General features: G+C 54.1%; 1 long non-coding RNA gene across 1 annotated transcript; it reads left to right on the top strand.

Annotated features, from left to right (window-relative positions):
• The first annotated feature begins 2,301 nt into the window (after positions 1 to 2,301).
• LOC116529180 lies at positions 2,302 to 9,624 on the top strand. Its single transcript, XR_004259421.1, has 3 exons — positions 2,302 to 2,410; positions 2,595 to 2,727; positions 9,615 to 9,624. It is a non-coding gene; the product is annotated as an uncharacterized LOC116529180 (long non-coding RNA).
• Positions 9,625 to 18,561: the final 8,937 nt, after the last annotated feature.

Raw genomic sequence — 18,561 nt, 5'->3', positions numbered from 1 at the left:
CTACAGGCCTGGCCAAGCCCCCCTTCCCCGGATACCATCAATCAAAGACACTCAGAGGCTGCTGTGCAGAGGGCAAGCAGGCTGTGTCTCCGGCCTGAGGCCTGGTGGGTGGTGTGTGCTGCTGGTAGGCCCCTGGCTGTGTTTGAACAGAGGGAATGCAAGATCTCACCTGGAGCATGACCCCCGGGAAGGGGGCTGGAAGTGCCTGGAAGAAGCAGAAGCATGGTAGCTGCCCACCAGGGCCCCTGAGGGTGTTCAGGCTGGTGTCTATGCCCTGGGCATACCCGGGGGAGCCTGGCCCATGGCCGGCCCAACCAGCCCAGGCCCAACTTCTAAAAATAAGAGCCGAGAATCTAAGCCTCTGGTTGGTTCTGCAGGAGCCTGTTGCCTTGGCAACCCCTTCTCAGAGGCCTCCCTCCTGGCTGGGCTGTCCCGTTGGGCTGCGGGTCCCTGTGCCAGCCCCCCCCACACCACCGTGCTGGCCCCTCTGCCAGCCAGCCCTCTGCCCTGTCCTCTTGAAGGAAGGTGGGGTGTGGGGAGGGCAAGAGGGAGGACCTTAGGGACTCTGGCTGAGCTTGATGGCCTGCGTGTGAGACCCAGGCTGGGGCTGGCAGTGTCAGAGGCTGTGTGACTGTGGGGTTGTGACTGTGTGTGTGATAGTCCCTATCTTACAGCCCCTGGCAGGCTGTGTCCCTGGGTGTATATCAGTGCCTGTGACTTGACTCTCAGAGCCCCATTGATGGCTGCTCTCTCTCTCTGAGGATGTGTGTCCCTGTGTATGACAGCGTGTGCTCGTGTCCTGAGGGAGGGGCCTGGCCGGAGACTTCCTGGGCATGTCCCTGGGCATGCCCCTGGGCTCCTCTCCTCCCTGTGGGCTTCCCTCATTGCTGCCTGCCCCACCTTCCAGGGCTGGCAGTGCAGAGGTGATGAGGGTGTGGGGCGCTCAGGGTGAGCCGGGGGTCAGGCTGGGTGTGGTGGCAGGGCTGAGGTCAATGTCTCCCTGGCTCTGCAGCCTAATATCATAGAAGCCCCGAATCTGTCTATCTAGGGGAAATGGAGGAGGAAGCCTTCCCTAAAACTGCGGTCGAAATCTCTGAGCGTGCTCTAGTCATTGTCAGTAGCAGAGGCCCCCTCCCACCTCTGCCTCCACTCTCTAATTAATCACCAAGTCCTGTCCAATCTCCTCCTAATCACTGCTTCCAAGGCCCCTCCTCTCTTGGCCACCGCTGCCCAGCCCAGGCCAAGGGCCTCCCTCCCCAGGACGTGCAGCAGCCTCCCCACCGCTGGCCCCTGGGCCCAGGTTCCACATCTTGCCTCTATTTATCTCCCATGCCCCATCCCCTCACCATTCTGTGTCCGTGAAGATAAAACACAGCTTAGGTCCTGTCACGCCCCTGCTTGGGACCCATCAATGCTGCACTTTGTTCCTAGGGCAAAGTGTCAGCTCCTCAGCCTGGTCTTCCCTGGTCAGGCCTCTGCCCACCCCTGTCCTCTCCCTGTTGCTCCCTCACCCAGCCACAACAGCAACTGAGAGTTTCCAGAAGAGGCCAGGATCTCTCTTGCCTCTGTGCCTTTGCACATAACTATTGCCCAGCCTGGAACTGGAATCCTCCTTTCATTGGATAAAGCTTAGTCATCCTGGGACACAGCGCAGGTATTGCCTCCAACGGGAAGCCTTCCCTGACTGCCCACGGGCTGAGTTAGGAGCCTCTGCTTCTCCTAACATCCTGGGCTGCTTCCTCACCCCCACCCACACATTGCATATATTTCTAATGGATTTTCTCCCCCTGAAAATGTATAGATTTGGAAAAAACAGAAAAGTATAAATTAAAACAAAAAATCACCCAGAATCCTCTCAGATTACCTCTTAGTTTATTTCCTTCCAGTCTTCTTTAAATGAATTGATGAAATATTTTCTTTCTAAAATAAAGGCCATTCTATATGTATGGTTTTCTTTCCTGCTTTGTTTCACTTATCATTATATTGTGATCATTTGCCCAGGTTATTAAAAATTCTTCAAGAACATAGCTTTTTTTTTGCCAGGATGGAATAAGGTTTAATCCAGATAGTTAGTGTTCATCTTCAGGCTTGAGAGAAAAGAGGAGGGCTTGGCTACAGCCAGACCAGGAAGAGCTGGAGGGGTCAGGGACATAGAAGGGAGAATTGGGGAGCAAAAGAACTACAGGCGATGGACAGGCATTTCTAAGCTCAAGACTGGGTCTGCTAGGTCTGAGATGAAGGCTGAAGAAGCCTTGGTCTGAACTGCAGGTCAGGAGTGCCTGGGTCAATGAAGTCCACAAAGAAAAAGGTGAATCTTCATTTGCTCTTTCTTTCCACTGCAGCCCCAGAATGTTGACGCTGACTGTTGCTCTCCTAGCTCTTCTCTGTGCCTTAGCCTCTGCCAATGCCAGTAAGTGAGATACCAGGAGCCTGGTAAGGGGGACATGGGAAGGCAGCCTTGGGCACTGCTGTTGGCCAAGGCTTTTGGAGGCTGGCTTGGGGTGGGGGAGCTGGGATGTGGGAGGAACAGGGGTGGTGCAGAGAAACTCAACTCCTGGAAGATTTCTCCCTCTAACTCCTGCTTGCCCCTCCAGTTCAGGCCAGGTCTTCCTCCTATAGAGGAGAGTATGGAGGGGGTGGTGGAGAGCGATTCTCTCATTCTGGCAACCAGCTGGACCGCCTCATCACCGCCTTTCGGGTCCGAGTCAGCAGATACTACACTGTAGGGTAAGATTCTTTGAGATCCTGACTTTTAATGTTTGCATAATATCTTTATATATGGATATATCATAATTTATTTATCCAACCCTGTATTGCTAAACATTTATGTTGGTTATGATTTTTCATAGTTGTAAATAACAGTAATAAGCATCTTTGTACATGGTTCTTTTTAACAGCTGTGGTTATTTTTTGGATTGAGTTCCTCCAAGTAGCTTGATGGGACCAAAGGGTCTGTCTGTTTTTAAAGCTCTAACACACCTGCCCGGTGTTAGAGCTTTCTAGAAAAGTTGTTCTAATTTACCCTTTCATCAATGGAGTCTGAGAGCGGCCCAGATTTCAGTTTTCACGATACTGGTGCTGTCTTTAAAAAACGAAACAAAACAAAACAAAACCTGTCTTAATTTCAATAGGTAAAACTGCATTATACTGTTGTTTTGATTTGCATTCCTTTGATTACTGGGGAGGATCAACCTTTCGGATCTCCTCTTTCGTGTCATGCGTGCATCACACTGAGCTATAATTATATTTCACATCCTGCCTCTGCTTCACCAACCTCAGCTCTGAGGGTGGGAGCTTCGGAGTCCTGCATAGATTGAATTGAGGCCTCTGGCTTCAGTCTGAGCTTTGGCCTCAGGCAGACCTGGGGGTCGAGCTCAGCTCTGAGGCTTGAACTTGGGCAAATGGCCTTGCTTTTCTGAGCCTCAGTTTCCTCGTGTGTCAAGTGGGTTTGAAAGAGCACTCTACATGACGAGTATGGAGAGGTGTGTGAAGAGTTGTGAGCAGAGGCGAGTTTTTCAGGGCTAGGAGGCAGCGTTCTGTTCACATCCAGGAAGCTGACTTTGCTGAGGGAAGAGAAAATGTTCAGGAACTGCCAATTCCTCCTTCCCCAAGCCAAGATGGCACCCAGATGCCTCTTGGTCCAGAGGTGGATAGGAGCTCAGAGAAAAGTGTCCAGGCAAGACTGGGAAGGACCATGGCACAGCAGGCAGGCTTCAAGTTCAAGTTCAGCCCCGACCAGGGAGGTTCCTGTCCTTGTGGTAAGTCAAGAGTGACTCTGTTCATGTGTGGCAGGGTTTCCGTGTTGTGGGCTATTGCCCACACCATTGCCTGCTATGATGCTTTGATTGAATCACCATCGTTAGTGCCCACTGAACAGAGAGGGAGAGCATTTCTGCCCTGGTGGCACAGCATCTCTTCTGGAGACTGGCCCTCAGCCACGGGGAGTGTCTTGGAGACAAACCCCTGCTAGGGGCGCCCTCACACAGTCTGGTTCAGGACATATTCCAAGACAGACACGCACAATTTCTCCGCACATTACCAGACTAATGATACTGTCATTTGGAGTCTGGAAATGAGGAGAAATCGGCTCCTTCTCGGTAATTAATGTGAGCGATGGGCCTTGAGATAGAGTAGCAGCCCCCCAAGTGAGAACCAAGCTCTCAGGCAAGTCAGCCAGGTCATCCCCCTGCCTCTGGAAAGATCTGTGTTTCATCCCCAGCTTCTTCTTCCTGACACCCCTTGGATAGGTCAAGCCCCCTCCCCTTCCCCATTGGTCATTCCCTTAGGGATCACCTGAGCTCTGATGGCCAGGAGGTTCTTCCTTGAGCCTGCCCAGAGTCCTTCATGCTGCAGTTCAGTCTGCTCTGCTATAGTCCCATGAGAGCTGCCTTTGCTTTTTGGGAAGTCTTGGATTTAGGGGCTTTCTTTATCTCACTTACTGAAAGCAGAGGTGAAAACACCAGGGCGGGGTTGGTGGAGGTGGGTGCTTCAGATTGTGATGGTCTTCAGGAGGAAACCATAGAGGGGATGGGGGCAGGGTTTGGCTCCAATGGGCAGAGGCTGGAAGCTAAGCCAGCTTTCCTTTCTGAGAGAAGCATTCACTAGCTTCATAAATATTTCTCTGGGCCTCTGCCTCAGTTTCCCCACTGTGCTTGGGGGGGAAATGTTTTTGTCCTATCCCTTTGTCTTCTTTTTCCATTCACTTTTGGTGCTGGGTGAAGGAGACATCAAGTAAATCAGCGCCAGGCCCTGCTTCTTCTTTTTTTTTTGAGTTGGAGTTTTGTTCTTGTGCACCAGGCTGGAGTGCAATGGCGCGATCTCGGCTCGCTGCAACCTCCGCCTCCTGGGTTCAAGCAATTCTCCTGCCTCAGCCTCCAGAGTAGCTGAGATTACAGGCATGCGCCACCAGGCCCAGCTTTTGTATTTTTAGTAGAGATGGAGTTTCACCATGTTGGCCAAGCTGGTCTCAAACTCCTGACCTCAGGTGATGATCTGCCTGCCTCAGCCTCCAAAATGCTGGGATTACAGGCGTAAGCCACTGCACCCGAGCCAGGCCATGCTTCTAATCAGCTCCAAGTCGGGTGGGACAGGCAGACCCTGGTACAAAGAGCTCTTATATGGAGTGACCTGTGCCACAGAAGAAGGAGTTTACAGACAGAGCCCAGGGGAGAGAAGAACTGGTATTTCCTGGGGAAATCTGGGAGGCAGAGGAGGGGGCCTGGGAGGATGCGTTTGGTAACAAAAAAGGGGTGCTGGGAAAGCAGTCTGGGCAGAGGGAACAACACGGCCAAAGGCTTGGAGGTGCGACAGAGCTTGGCACAATCTGTAAATGGTGTCTAGCTCCCAGGGAACAGGGTGGATGCAGACGGGGGAAGGGAGGGAAAGCTGGAATGTCTACAGCGGGTTGGAACTTTATTCTGAGAGCACTGGGGAGACATTGAGGGTTTAAGGAGAGGAGGAATATGGGGTAGGTTTGTGCCATAGGGTGGTCACTTGGAGAAAACATCGACAGGGAATGGTTGGGGGATAGTAGTGGCGGCTACTGCTATGGTACCTGTGGTCCTGAACGAGGATGGTAGGTTCTAGAGATGTTAACAGGGCAAACCACATGGGACCCCATGGCAGGCTGTAGGTGGGATGGATGGCAGCTGGTGATCCAAGATCCCGAGTTTAAGATGAGTCCCAGCATAGTCCACTCCTTTCACCCTGAAGCCTTGGTGGCTCCCAAGGCCTCCAGGAGAATGTTCAAATTTCCTGGAATGACAGTCCCAGTCTGGCCCTATATATCTCTGTGGCCTCAGCTCCCCTACCTTCCCGTGCTCTGGTCCACCTGGTTTCTCCATTAGCCTTGAGCTCCTATGGCTTATTCCAGCATCCAAGCCGATGCTCACATTAATTACTGTTCCCCTTCCCCATGCTGTCATCCCTCTTCTCTCCCTCCCCAAATCTTCCCCATCTTCTCACTAAAGCCAGCCCTGTAGGCCTTGGTGCCCCTCCTCCTTCACTTTCACCTTCCCTCCCTTTCCTCTACCCTCTTCACTTAGCACAGGCCTGGGCTGACCATGTAATCAACATAAACAGTTGCCTAAAGATCCTATAAGGAGAACTGCAGGCCTTGGCCCTGATTAGACCAGAAAGCTGGCTCCCATCCTCCAGGGGCCCTGACAGGGCCAGGCCAGGGGAACAGTCTTGTCTGCAGCTACGTTCCTCGGCCAACGGAGCTGTCATTATTGCTCCAAATTAGGCACCAATTTGCCCGTGTAATTGTTTGCTAATTAGCATGAAATCCTAATGTAATTAGTTGGGCCCCTTATCCGGGAGCCTGGGGAGCTGGAGGCAGTGGGGGGCCGCAGGCTGGGGAAATGGTTGTTTGAGAGAGAATGCCCTGAGCTGCCGTCAGGGCTGAGACAGGGAGTGATAGAAATTCCGGAATCTCACAGTTGAAAGGACCTTTGGAGAGGCTAGCACTTGCTACCACCTTACAGAGGGGGGCACTGATAACAGATAGAGCGAGGAGCCTCCTAGGAGCTGGTGGCACAGCTGGACCAAACATCCAAGCCATCTGTTTACACTGACCAGAGCTGTGCCCTGGCTGAGGGTGAAGATGACACGGCCTGTGGCTCTCTGGCATTTGCTTCTAAAGGAGGGAAGCAGGAAGAGTGGGTGGGGTGTGGTGTCAGCCCACCTTATTTTTCTTTGAGACAGGCTCTAACTCTTAATGTCCAGGCTGGAGTGCAGTGCAGTGATCTTGGCTCACTGGAACTTTGATTTCCCAGGCTTAAGTGATCCTCCGGCCTCAGCCTCCCAAGTAGGTGGGACTGTTCACATGCGCCACTACGCCTGGCTGATTTTTGTATTTTTATTATAGACGGGGTCTCGCCATGTTGCCCAAGCTGGTCTCAAACTCCTGGACTCAAGTGATCTGCCTGCCTCAGCCTCCCAAAGTGCTGGGGTTATAGGTGTGCACCACTGTGCCCAGCCCAGCCCACCTTTTAGGTAGGAAATGCAATGGAAAGAGGGCCTAGGCAGGATGCCAAATTGTTAGAGCTGGAGGAGCAGCAGGAACACAGAAGAGGTTTCCAGAGCTTCCTGGGGAATGACTTGGGTGTCCAGAGGGAAGATGGGGAGGCCAGAATGCTTTCCTCCCTGACTGTCAGGCAGATCTCCTCACTGCCACTTTAGGCTTTCTGCCTCTCCCCATCTCTCTGGAAAGGGTCTGGAGAAGGTGCTAGAGCCAGCCCATACCAGCTTGTGAGAGTGGACTGTTAAATTTTTAGGAATTTTGCCAGCCAGTTAACTTCACATTGGTAATATAAATTGGCCACCATGGGAGGATTTACACCATGGAAATTGGCAAATGCTGCAAATCAGGGCTGCACTTCCCTGCCCCTAAGCCAGTTGTTGAATGGTACCAGCATACCACTGAACCCACCTGAAATGTGGTGAAATAGCCCCAGCTATTTCGGAAAGAGGAGCAGCTGCTCTCAGGACCATTCTGGGGATGCCACATTAGTCACGTGGTCTCCATTCCCCACTCCCCATCCCTAGCATCCAGTCTCCCCAGAGTTGACTCTCACACCTCGGGTTGCTTCCTCTTCCCCTGCCTGCAGTTATCCTCTGCATCACTTCCCAGGGTTCAATTCTCTTTACTCCCTATCATTTATTTTTTAGAGTTGGGGTCTTGCTCTGCCCAGTCTTACTCTGTACAGGCAGTGGTCATGGCTCACTGCAGCCTTGAACTCCTGGGCTCAAGCAATCCTTCTGCTTCAGCCTCCTGAGTAGTTGGGACTACAAGGGTGCACCACCATACCTGGCTAATCTATTTTTTTGCTGAGAACAGGTTCTCGATATGTTGCCCAGGCTGGTCTCAAACTCCTGGGCTCAAGTGATCCTCCCCCCTTGGCCTCCCAAAGTGCTGGGATTGCAGGTGTGAGCCACCGCGCCCGGCCTCTTTAATCCCTATCTTTACCCAGATCTCTCCTGTTTCCTGGACACTGTCTCTGGATGTCCTGAAGGCACCTCAATGCAGCATGTCTAAAATAGAAATCATCGACTTCCCACAGTCTTTCCCCATCTGAGTAAATGGCACACTCCCCCTCAGGGCCTTTGCACTGGCAATTTCCCCTATTTGAACAGCTCTTCCTCCAAATATCCCTCACGTCCCTCAGGAGTCTGCTCAGATGTCACCTTCTCAGAGACACCTTCCTTGATCACCTTTCCTAAAACAGCCCCCATTCTCATCCGCCACTTCTGCCCCCTTGCCGGACACTCTTTTCCCTCTTCACACTTGTCCACACGAACATGAGTGTTCGTGTCTGCCTCCCTTTTCCCACCAGAAAGTGAACTCCACATAAACACAGCAGTTACGTGATCAGGTTCCAGACGTTCCTTAGAGTCTCGGAACTGTTCAACTGATTGTATCTGTTCGGCTCACTCAGTGCCGGACACTTTTAGTAAGCTCCCAATAAATAATTCTTGAATGAATGAATGAGCCTCCAAGCCAGTCCCCTTCTTCAATCCTGACTCTTCAAATCCACCTTCCATTTGCCCCAATTGTTTCTTAAACAAACTTGACTATGATTTATTTCCGTCCAAAACCCTTCATAGATCTCTTTTGCTTTCAGAATAAAATCTACCTCTGGTTTGGCTTACAAGGCCCTCAGTGATGTATTTCCAGCCTAACCTTCATTACACACATCTTCCCCCAAGCATACGCACCACATACACACACACGCGCGCACGCGCGCACACACACACACATGCACACACACACATGCATGCACACAGTCGTGCACACAGCCTGGGTATACTATTTCTGCCTCTTCTGTACAGTGCTCCCTCCTTTCTTAAGTGGTCCTGCATTCTCTGACTCATTTACTGCTTTCCTTCATTCCATCAATATGTGTTTTAAATGGAGTAGACCCTTGGTGCCAGGCCCATAGCTGAGCATTACTGGGAGGAGTCAGCCCACACCCCTTCTCAAAATGCTCCCAATCTGGCAGGGAAGGAGGCTGCGAAGTCATCACTCCATCTGCAGTTCCTCCTTTATTGTCCTTTGGACATCCTGACATCACCATCATGCCAGGTCTCTGTGGCTGGGGGAGGGAGGAGCGTCCCCATGAAGAGGCAGCCCCTGGCCCTTGCCTACTTCTGGCTTCGGTGTGGCACCTGATGGAAATGACTGGAGTTGGGGTCTGCTTTTTCCTGTTAATCCTTGACTGAGAGCTTCAGGGAGGCAGGATGGAGGGTGAACCACCTCTGGTTCTCCAAAGCTGTTGGAGTGGAGGGGACCCTGAGTGACTCAAGGCTGCCCCTAGTCTCTGGGACTTCTGAGTCTTGGCCTTCTTCAACCACAGAGTCCAAGACCCAGGGAGAGGTGGGGTTGTTTGAGTGTGGGGTGTGCACAGATCGGCTGAGTCTCTGGGTCAGGTGTATGTGTGTGTGTGCACTCCTGGGTGTGCACCGGTGGGTTTGTCCCTGAGCCCCGTGCCAGGGGCCTGTCCCAGACTCCTGTGCCAGGTCAGCTGTGCTGGGGAACGTGGTGTGTCTGAATTATGGCAGTGTGTGCATGGTTGCCTCGGACCCCGGTGGTCCTTCCTGCACTCTAACTTGAGTCTCCAGCTCAGCAACAAGACATGGATCTCACAGCGAGCAGGCCCATTGCCCAAGACGGATGAGCTGCCCCCAAGCCCTCAGCAGAGCGAGAGCGTGAAGCCGGCACCGCTGGGTCCCTCCCGATAACGGCCCATCCTCTCCGGCCATTGCCTCGGGAGTGCCCATTGAATGCCCGTGGGTCAGCGAGCGGGGCCGCTGGAGGAAGGGGCGGGTGTGCCCAATGCTTGCAGTGGGCCCGGGGTGCCTGGGAGGAAAGGGCCATTTGCTCAGCACCCTTCCAGCGCCCAGAGAAGGCCCTCACGGGGCGGGCACACAGCGCGTAGCGGGTGGGCGGTACTGGCCGTGGGGGGACACAGGGCGTGCTTAGCCCCCGGCACCCACGCTCCCTGGCGCGGCGCCCCTTCTGCACACTCACACACACTCATTCCCACAGCTACACATTCACACACTCCAGCACTTGCAGGCGCAAACGACAGGGGCACACCACGACACAGACACCCAAGCACACACATGCATCGGCCAGAACACGGACACACAAAGGCACAGGCAGGCTCAGAGACTTGTCCCTGAGTTACACATAGCCCAGACTGGGATGCACACACACAGATGGGAACGCTCTCCTGCACGTGCACAGACACACGGACACACCCGCACACACGCGCCCCGGCAGACGCGCACAGACACACGCAGGGCCTGGCATGCCGATACACACAGACAGGCTCAAACACAGACTCGGTCCTAAAAATACGCACTTACAGAGGCAAAGGCTTGCGCGCAAGCACGCACAGACACACCGACAGGCGACCCACGACACCGCACTCCCTGCCACACTCACAGCCCATGCCAGGGCTCGCACACGGCCTCACGGAGTACAGTCATAAAACACCCCGACACACGCCACACATGCAGGCGCGCATTCGCGGACACACAAAAGCGCCACACACACAATCGCGCAACGCAGACGCACTTGGGCCCCAGTTGCCTTTGAAATTCAAATTCGCGCTCCCTTCCGCGGCTCCCAGCCGCGGCGCGGCCCCACACACGGGCCCGGGACTCACTACGCCGCCAGCCCTGAGCGGAAATTAACATTCATTTCAGGTGAGACCCGCACAAGGTGTGGGAAGCGTAGGCGGCTTCCGGCGGTGGGGCCCTTTGTGAGGGTAAGGGGTAAGGGCACCATAGGAATAGGAGCCTCTGTCCCTCCATATGTGACCTTGACCCGATGGCTGTGCAGCCTCAGGGTTCCCTCACAAGGGGGACCTCCAGTGGAAAGTCAGGCTCACAGCTGGCCCAGCTGGTTCTAAGGGAGGGCCCGATGGAGGATTCAGCCTGGGAATAGGAGAGGGTTTCCAGGGGAGGATTACTTCCCAAAGTCTCCAAAGACAAGAATTCCAAGGCCACAGATACAGATCTGCAGAGATGCCCCACAGTGCATCCAAACCCCTCATCCAGACAGATATAGGACACCCAGACACACATACCCAACAGTTTCACACACAGATCTCCCTGGAAGTTGAGGGCCTGCCAGCACCGCCAGGCACACACAGAGACACGCACCTCAGGCTGGCACAGACACATGCCACTGACACACAGACGTGGTCACACTGGGGCCTGCGAATGCCATGCACCCTGACTCACCAAAGGAACAGACACACACAGGCCTGCAAACACTTTCCACACACACACACACACACACACACACACACACACACACAGGCTCAAGCACACACTGAACACAAGGAAACACTGCACTCTGGCTGCACACAAACTCCAATGACATGCAAATACTGCCCTGTCAATACACCTCACATTTGCCCAGACACAGTAGAGGCCAAATCCCGGCGTCATATGTGCGTATGCGTTCTACCCCATGCGTACACACAGACAGAAAAGAAATGCATGAACACGCCACACACCCTGCAAACAAAGGCACACACTTGCACATGCAGCAGAGATCCCAGAGCCAGGTCCAGGCTTCTGACGTACAAAGTCTAGGCAGACACACACGAAAACTGCACACAGGCACGCCATAGACACACACAGACTCTCCCCCTACACATTGACGCACACAACCACCCACACGTGTACCGGAACTCAGCCCCACTCACTCCCACTCTGACACACAGAACGTTCACTTGGCGAGGTGCTCCAGGGCCCTCCCCTTCAACCACAAGGCTCTGGAGCCTTACACCCCTACCCATGCTCCATCCACAGGCCTCACCCCCAAGCCTGGGACCCTCTGAGGTCAGAGTTGTGCCAGGATTGGCCGTGAGCCGGAAGCACCGCTCCCTAACCCTGCGGTGATTGCTTTATTACCAGCATAGGGTGGTGTACGTTCCTCTCCAGCAAGAGCGACAGATGTCCTCCTGGGGTGTGTCACTGTGTGGTCCTGTCGGTAAGGAGCGTGGTTGTGCCAGCCAGGGAGGCCTGTAGGTGTCACCAATACTGCATCTCGTCCTTTTCAGCACCCTCAGCAAGTCTGGTTGTCTCCCCCAAAACCTAGGGGTCCAGCCTCAGCCTCTTCTAGCAGGTGTCAAGCCCTGGGAGTCAGAACCCCACTGACCAATCTCTCACCTCCAGGGAGCTGGTCTTCTCTGGAAGATCAACTCTAATCTCAAAATAAATTGTTTCAAAAGTTGGTGCCTGGTCTGTCCTCTGGAGGGTAGCAAGGAGGACCAGGCCCAGCCAGGCCGAGGCAGAACTGAAGCAGGGCCTCGAGCAAACCCTGAATGGGGTGGAGGCCTGCCGCTTGTCTCAGCCTCTCTGTAAACCAGCTTCCTCATCTGTGAAATGTGGGTGACCAGACTGATTGCAAGGGTTGTTCTGAAGGCTCATTTGAACAATAAGTGGAGAGCGGCTGGCACAGTGTCAGGCCCACAGAGGGGCTTGGCTGAATGAGCCGGTGCCTACAAACCTCTAGGTCACTGCACCCCTGCCTGCTAAGCCCATGTGTCCTGCTTGGCACAAGCCCAATTCAGCAGGATCCAGGTGGCACAGAGCCCAGGAGAGAGGACCTGGGGCATCCCAGGCAGTGAAACACACTGCCCCCCTCCCCCGCTACTGCCAGCGTGCCCCATGCCTGCTGAGAGTGTCCCAGCCCCTCCCTGAGGGATGCTCCTCACCCCCGCCCATGGCAGGAAGCTGGGAGCAGCTCTTCTTAGGTGCCTCTGCATCCTGCATATCCACCAGCCTCAGGATGTGGGTACAGGGGATGGTGCTGCCATCCCTGGCTGTCTGGAATGGCTGCCAGGGCTCATTGACCTTAAGGCCTACAGTAGGGGAGTGTGGGATTAGACCTTAGGAAGAATTTACCAAGGGGGAGTGCCTGGGCTCCCTCCTGTGAGGGACTGTGTCTGACCTCAGTCTAGAGCCAGAGGTGGTAGGACTAATCAATAAGCCAGACGTATCCTTACTGGACCAGAAAAATGGAGAGGGCTTGTGTCCTGGGGTTGTGTGTACGTGGTTATTCATATACTTGTGAATCCCAGTCAAGTATATATGTCTAAGGACTGGCAACTGTGTTAGTATGTAGATATGGCTTTATCTATACATGCAGACGTGTGTGTGTGTGTGTGTGTGTGTGTGTGTGTGTGTTTACACAGACATGGAAGGCCAAAAAGGAAGAGGAACTTCCAAATAAGGAGAGGAGGTGCTGCAGAGAAGTGGATTCAGATTCAGTTTCTCTCCAGGGATCCCCCACACACACTGTCCCTGTCACTCTGGCAAAACCTTGGCTCCTCCCTCCTTCTCTGCAATGATCTCAGCAGATAAGAGCTCCTGCTGGTACACCTCTCTTCCTTTTGGGGATGTGGGGGTTGCTGGGAAGGTGTTAAGGTTAGGGCCCCAATTCTGAGTGATCGCCGTGTCCCCAGAACCCAGAACAGCCCATAGCCCTAGTAAGTCTGAAAGGGGCCCACATTCCTGCAGATGCCATCTACATGCAGATGGCATCTAAGCATAGCACTGTGTGAAGCACTTCCTCTTTTTCATCTGATGTGAACCACATCAGCTCTGCTAAGTTGGGATCATTGTTTCCATTTTACAGAAGAGAAAACTGAGGCTTGGATATCATAAGTGATCTGTCCAAGGACACACAACTGGTGAGGGACAGAGGCAGGAATCCAGGTCTGTGTGACCTCAGAGGCTGAATCCTTTCTGGTTCATCACGTGGAAAACTGTGAGCCAGTGTTTTACTGTACAAACATCAGTCAGGGGTCACAGATCGAAAGCTCTGTGAGAACAAGGTGTCTGCTTGCCATTTCACCATTCATTCACTCAGCAAATATTTGCTGAGTACTTACCTTGTACCTGGTGCTGCGTGCCACGGGCTCCAGCTGTGAATGGATGGACAAGGTCCCTTACTTCATGGAACTCACAGTCCAGGGGGGCAAAAAACAGGTGACATTTGTGTAAATAAACAACGTGCTTTCAGAGCAATGAATACTGCCAAGGAAATATAGCAGGGATGTGGGATGAAGCAACCGGGGGTGGGGCAGGGCTAGTTTAGGAGTGTGGTCAGGGTAGGCTCCCTGGAGGAAGTGATGATGGAGCTGAGACCTTCTTGATAAGGAGTCAGCCATGGGAATTACTGGGGGAAGGGTTTGGAGTTTTCTAAGAGCAGCAAGGAGAGCTGTGTGGCTACAGCATAGTGTGGGGTGGGGGTAGGGGACTGGAGATGGTCTGAGAGCCTGCTAAGGGCCAGAACATACAGGGTCTGGAAGGCCACATTGTCAAGTGCAGTGGGAAGCCACTAGAAGGCTTAAGAGGTACCCTGATTTACATTTTTAAAGAGATGGCTCAGTGGGCTCCAGGAGAATGGGCTGGGGTGGAGTAGGTAGGAGTGGGAGCTCAGAAATTAAGTAAGGGAGAATCTAGGCACTGAATGACGGTGGCGTGGACTACCCTGTTGGCAGTGGGGATGTAAAGAGTAGATAGATCTGGGATATTTTGGGAGGTAGAAGCAACAAGACTTGCTGATGGCCGGGATCCCAGTGCCTAGAACATAGTAGACTCAATAAATATTTGTTGAATAAATGAATAAAGGTGCCAGGCTCTATATACACTTGTGTGTACCCTCTGGTATGTTAGATCACCCAGGACTCTAAAGGGCCGCTCTATCCTCTGCCCTAGGGGCCAGAGAATGCAGGCACTGCTCAATGAGTTGCACACAAACCAGGCATTTCTGGGAGGATTTGGCTAGGGAGCAAGGCATCCTCCCTTCTTTCCCCAGTCTGCAGCAGCAAGAAAATGACAAACACTCAACCTGGGTTGCCCTAAGCTCCTAACCCATTTGGCATCTGCAGCAAGAAGGATGGAAGCTAGACATGCAGGATTTCCCACAGGCAGAGAGGGCCAGTCCACCTTTTCCAGGATGGCCTCCAGGATGCATGCCATTCAGAGCTCTCAGGTGTTGGTCATACAAACTCTGGGGCAGAAGATTGTCACATGGATTTGGGTGTCTTTATGGACATGTTATGAGCTCCTGATAGGTGTCTGGGGTAGGGGCGGGGCTGGAAGGAGACCTTGGCACCCACAGTTCTGGGTGGCCCTAGAGGGTGCCTATTTGAATGGCAGTGGTGAACAGGGCTGAGTGAGGGGTGCTCCTAGGTCCCACTGGCTGGAAGGAAACCTGCCTAGGCTCTGGGCCAAATAAATCATTGGGAAGGGAAGAAGAACATTTTCTCATCTGTTTAAAGGGCAATGAAGCATAGCCATGGCCGGCCCAGCGGGAGGCAAGGCTGAGGCCAGGCGGGTGAGGCCAGGGCAGCTCCCTTCCTCAACACACCATCCTCTCCTGAGCAGCCCTACTGGCTTAGACTTTGAGAGCTGTCTGTCTTCCAACTGGGCCATTGATGGTTGTTATCGTTGACAAAAATATTAATTAATTGGTAATAAAATAATTACTTACAAAGACCCCTTGAGGGACATAGCCCTTGCTAATCCATCTTTTATCTCACTGGATCCCAGGCTGAGATCATTTATACCATTTCCCAGATAAGGAAACAGAGGCCCAGAAAGCTGAAGGGACTTTCTCAAGGTCACCTAGCAAGGCAGGGTGACAGCAAGGCGGTTGCCCTTGTGGGGTGGATCCCCATAATCCCATCAGAGGTTCCAGAGGGGGCCCCAATGGGGCTAAAGGGCTGAGGTCATTTTCCTTTGTCCAGCTTAGGGGGCTCAAGGAGATGTCCCTTTATTCTGCCCAAGCCCTTTGCACTCAAGCTCTGGCCGGTGCCCCCTCCCATGCCCAGTCTCTGCCCCAGGCTCCCTGGAGGCCCCTCATGGGGCTAAGACTTGCTCTCTTCACCCCCGCCTGAGCATCAGATAAGTAATTTCTCTTCAACCAGCTGGATTTGAATATGGAAACGATTTGTAATTACTCCAAGTCCTCCTGGGTGGCATTATTACCAAAGTGAGTCTGGAAGGGCAGGGGCTCCTGGGAAAGGAGGTGGGGAAACCCTGATTCAGAGAGGTGCCTCCAGGGAGAGCCTTCCAGAGGTCAGCCCTAGTCTGGCCTGCTCACTCCTGTGCAACCCCGGGAGTCCTGCTCTCCCCACACAGCTCCCACAGCTCCTTTTGCCTTGCTGACCTCCCCACCTTGCCCCAGTGAGATCCTGGGTATGGGACACCATCTCTGTCAGTCCCTTACTCTGCCTGACCACCTGTCTTTCCCTGGGTGTACATTTTTGTGGCCGATTGAAGGGGTCAAGAAGTCAGAGGGCTACTAAGGAACAGAGAGACAGACAAGAATCGCTGCTGTCTGTCTGGAGCCAGTCCCTCCCATCACCTCTCACTCAGCTGCATCCTGGAGAAGGAGGAGGGGGGCCTCAGGGATCCAGCTGCATTACATCTGCAAGAGACCTGCCTGGTTTTCTCTGGCCTCTGGTCTCTAATATGCTAATTATCATGAATATTCATAAAGAGGGAAGCAGGCTCCTTGTAGGAGAAGGGTGGGCTCCCTGTAGAAGAGGAGCTTGGACAGGGTCCTGAAGATTTCTAAGGGGCTTGCATCCTTATGGGCAACCCATGTCCCCACCATTTTTCCCACTTTTCCCCACCTCCTTGAAGCCCCAGTCTCAGTAACCCCACTGCCCCTCCCAGCGCCTATGTAAGAAGGGGGCCCAGATTTCTCACTGCTCTGGGATGGCTCCCAACACACTTTGCAGCTGGCAAGGCCTGCCTAGAGTGGTTTTCACAGTAGCAGCTGAGTCTTGAAACCCAGAGACGTCTGGGTGTGTTTGAGGGTGCCCAGCAAACCCTAGGAGCCCTGCTTGCCAGTGCTAGGCCCAAGGCGCAGGCCTCCCTGGGCATCCACAGGGAAAGGGAAGGTGCCGGCCCAGTCCTCCTCCCTGACTCATAAGGCCTCATAAATTCTCTTAAGGTGACAGGTGAGATTCCTCCATTGCCCCTTATTACCTCCTTCCATTAAAGTCGATAATCTCTCACAATCACTCACAACAAATGTCACTGAGGCTGCTGGAGGTGGGAAACACAGAAAGAGGGAAAAGAGGGCGGTTCTCAGCCTCTTCCTGGTACTGCCCCTGGGAAGAGGTAGGCTTTTTTCATCTTGTCCAATCTCGGGGGTGACACAACTCAAGTGGCATCAGTGGAGAGGTAGGGTTGGTATTGGCTGGACTGAGGATTTCTTTGCCCTGAAAATTTGGCCCTTCCTGGCTGGTGAACCTTCAAAAAGTATGGTCCTGAAACCATCCCACCCTCATTGCAAAGCTGCCCCCTGCTGGTTTCCTCTCTGACGAAAGCCATGGGATTAACCTGCTTGTGTTGGCTGCAATGGTGTGTCCCTGGTCAGCCTACCTTACTGATGGCAACGTGCCCAGGCCACAGATCGCCTGACCGGGGCCCTGAGCCATGGGCATCTCCCTGTGTACCGTCTGAACCATGTGGGTTCAGGCCCCACCCAACTGTTTCTGGGCACAGTGCCAAGATGGGGAAGGGGTGGGTCTGTACATCTCTGCTGCTTCCACACAAACAGATGCAACATGGGGGCGCCCCTGGCACAGGGAAAGGCACTTGTGGGAATAGACGGGGACTCAAGAAAACATGTAACACACTGCACACGCGTAGCATCCCCGTGCCTAGGGACGTGCAACATTGCAGTTTACAGTATGCATCAAACATGTCACACTGCAGTAAACATATGTGGCTGCTACATATGAGTTACCCACAGTCCTCTACACACATGTGGCACCTGTAAGCTTGCATACATATAGCTTCCCTGAGCACAGGAACAAGCAACATGCATTGAGGACCTGGGCAGACGTTAATACACCATGCATGTGCGTAGCACTTGCATGCACCTACCCAGGCAACATGGCAGTGCACACTTAGGGCACCTGTATGCATATGCAAAGTTAAGCGCACAAGACTGGCACCTGCATGCACAGGGACATGCAATATGCAATGCACACGGGAAGGCGAGCACATGCTTCAGCCCGCAGGGCCCGGGAGACCCTGGCGGCACGACATGCCTCCGGCCTGGGTATCGCTGAAGGGGCGTCGCGGATCGCCTCATTCTGCGGTCCGGGAGGCGGCGGGCGGGGCGGGGGCTTACCCAGAGCTTCTCCCGCGCCGGCGCCTGGGGCTCAAGGCAGGGAGGTGGGGGGCGCGCTCGGCTCGGCTGGCGCTGTTCCCCCTTTAACAGGAGGCGGCGCGCGTCGCCCCCGCCCCCCCGCCCCTTCTCCCGCGGCTCCTCGCGCCCGGCCCGGCGCGCGCCCCCTCCCGGGCCCGGCCCGCGCAGGCGCCGCGTCCCGCCTCGGCCGTCACTCGGCCCGGCGCGCGCTGCGGGCAGCGGCCGGAGCGGCCAGAGGAACCGGGTTCGGCGGCAGCGGCGGCGGCGCTCGGAGACCGAGGAGGATGCGGCACCGGCTTTCAGAGCCCGGGGCTGCGGCCGCCGCCTGCAAATAGGAGGCGGCGCGCGGCGCGGGCGGT

Source organism: Sapajus apella, unplaced genomic scaffold (genome assembly GCF_009761245.1).
Source record: "Sapajus apella isolate SASKATOON/1434 unplaced genomic scaffold, GSC_monkey_1.0 scaffold62, whole genome shotgun sequence".
NCBI classification, from domain to species: domain Eukaryota; kingdom Metazoa; phylum Chordata; class Mammalia; order Primates; family Cebidae; genus Sapajus; species Sapajus apella.
Note: the sequence above shows the minus strand (reverse complement) of the source record. Positions and strands in the feature narration are given on the sequence as shown.